Source organism: Penaeus chinensis, chromosome 27 (assembly GCF_019202785.1).
Source record: "Penaeus chinensis breed Huanghai No. 1 chromosome 27, ASM1920278v2, whole genome shotgun sequence".
Classification (NCBI taxonomy): domain Eukaryota; kingdom Metazoa; phylum Arthropoda; class Malacostraca; order Decapoda; family Penaeidae; genus Penaeus; species Penaeus chinensis.
Window position 1 is genome coordinate 17,573,418 of NC_061845.1, and position 2,500 is coordinate 17,575,917.

A 2,500-nucleotide genomic window follows, 5' to 3' on the forward strand; every position below is an offset into this window, starting at 1 on the left:
ACAAATACACACAGACAAATACACACACACACACACACAACACACACACACACACACACACACACACACACACACACACACACACACACACACACACACACACAAATATCCGTATGTGTGTACTGGGGAAATAAATGTTTGGTGTACACAAATCTAAATATACACTTGTGTATTTATTTATACCATCAGTGTTTGTCATTCCTTCTGATTTGCGAAGCGTGGGAGGACTATCCCAACAACAAAAAAGTATAAGACTCTCCACAAAGGAGATAATATCTGTAGGAAGATTATAGAGTAGTTGCGATGCCTTCAGCAGGGCAGAATGAAGCAGTAGGTCAGCAGTGTACAAGAACAGCAGCAGCAGTGGCAGCAGGAAGGCAGCAGCAGGGCGCTCAGTGTGGTCTCGGATCGATGGCGCGGGCTGTGGGCGGGCCGGGGCTGGAGGGGCGGGGGCGAGGGGGTTGGCGCCTCTGAGCGTGCGCGGTGCGAGGCGTGGGTCCCGCGGTGTGTCGTGTCTTGGCTCTCAGTGCCGCTGGTGCCACCTCCCTCCCACACTCCGCGGCAACACAGCTGTGTCGCCAGCCAGCTGTCTCTCCCTCAGACTGCTCCCGTCAACGCCACGTGCTTGTTCTTGTCTCCTGTGCAACAATAACAACAACTTAGACGGCGAACCAACGGTGAGTGTCGCCCTCGACCGCACGCCGCGCCGCTCCACCTCAACCTCCACCTCGCGCTGCTCCTCAGCCACCTTTCCGCTGCCTTCAGCCTCCTCCTATTCCTCCTCCTCCCACGCCCACCCTTCCTGCAATGCCCTCTTCCCGGAGCCTTCCTCTTTCCAGCCAGTCGCCTTAACCCTCGCCTGCTTTGCTCCTCTCCATGTCTGTCTGTCGAGGATTTCCTCGCCAGGCGTCGAAGCGTCTCGTGTGAAAGTGTACGTGTCCGTGCATGGGATAACAGGTACGGTCCTGAGTTGTCTACGGAAAGATAAATACCTCAAGTGTCACCCTGCACCGTAGCGCCCTTGTCCGCCCCCTTCTCCCCGGCCAAGGTGCAGTCGTGCTTTGCGGCCTCTTTGTGACTCGCGAGGCGTGCAGTCCAAGTTGAAACATCATCAATCGTCAGTCATCGTCATCAGAGATCGGTCATACAACCGCGGCTGTCGGTGCCACTGGTGCCTATTACGTTTAGAACCTTGTCAGCCCATCTCCTCAGCATTGCACATACAGCATTATTTTTCATTCCAGTCATCCCAATATTCGCAGGCATGCTGTCCCCTTTTATTTCTCTTAGAACGTTTTGTATTCGGTATGGCTTGGGCACTATAGTTTGTTTTTTCTGCTCTCCACTTCCCTGCTTTGCGCGAAGCACACGAAGCCAAAGTAACTTTTTTTTTTTGTTTTATCTCGTGCAGCCACAGATTTGCTTATGTTTGGAAACCACTTATGTATGCTGTGGCAAATGTCTATGCGAGTTACTTGATCAGTGTAGTACAAACTTGTGATAGTAAATTGATTATTGGGTCGGCTTTCCTGTGCTATTCCCCGGGCTGTGCGTTAGAGTGGTGCCAGCCCTACCTCAGCGTCAATATAGTGCATTTCCTTCCACTCCACAAATGACACGCACATCATTCATCGTCTGCCATTGTTCCATTTTTTCATTCATGGCCACCATTCATATATTAGCTATTTAGTTCCGTGAGTCAACCCTCTCAGCGCCTCTCGCGGACACGCCCCCCCCCCCCCCTCCAAGTATACGAACAGATATTTCCAAAGCCTCTTTTTTTCCAGTGGCACAGACCCTATACGCTATTGTTCAAGAGACGGCTCTCGAAATGTTCAATTTGCTTTACGAATCAGATTCTGGAGTGTTTACGAGCAATTGTGAGCGTTTCTCGGAACCAGACGTCTGCACGAGGCACACCGAGCGCTGACTACCTTCTAGAACCGTCCGTCATTTTACTCCTGCCGTACAGCTTCTTTCCATGCTAGCTCTTTGGTATTCCAAAGTTTACAAACTCTCTCAATACCAAGTTTCAAAATTTGTAGAAAATATAAACCTCTATCAGAACGTACCCAGTAGTTTCATCTCCAAATTTGCCGTAATACAGTGGGAACCTCCAGCCCAGCAGTCGCTGACATCAGATCTGTCAGCGACAGAAACTAGAGGGTCAAACAGGATGAAGTGAAACGGGACCACCTCGAGCAGGGAAGCGCCAAATAATGTTTCGAATAGAACCAGGCTCCTCATCAGACATTAAACGAATATAATTTTACTTTTTTCTCTCTTTTGTGTCACGCGTTATTGCTTATTTTTGTTATCCAAGCAGGATTTCCCACATTTCAGAAAATGACATCAGTACAACCACGTCATGAAACCGTCCTGTCAGCAAGATTCCTCTCGAGAAACTCCCCAAAGGAATCAGAATCCCCGAAACTCGATCCCACAGGATACCGAAGCGTCCAATCCCTTCTAACGTGCTGCCCGAGACATAATCAGAAAT

At 49.8% G+C, this 2,500-nt stretch overlaps 1 protein-coding gene across 3 annotated transcripts in view; it reads left to right on the forward strand.

The window, feature by feature from the left end:
• LOC125039474 (endophilin-A-like) overlaps nucleotides 1-2,500 on the forward strand; it is an 88,760-nt gene that overhangs the window by 595 nt on the left and 85,665 nt on the right. The window contains exon 1 of one of the 3 annotated variants that reach the window (XM_047633459.1): nucleotides 535-677. The exons of 1 other annotated variant lie outside the window; for it this stretch is intronic. The gene's annotated coding sequence lies outside the window, so the exon portion shown is untranslated. Of the gene's footprint in view, nucleotides 1-534; nucleotides 678-2,500 lie in introns of those variants that run through there. One more of the 3 variants, XM_047633458.1, reaches the window with a different exon arrangement.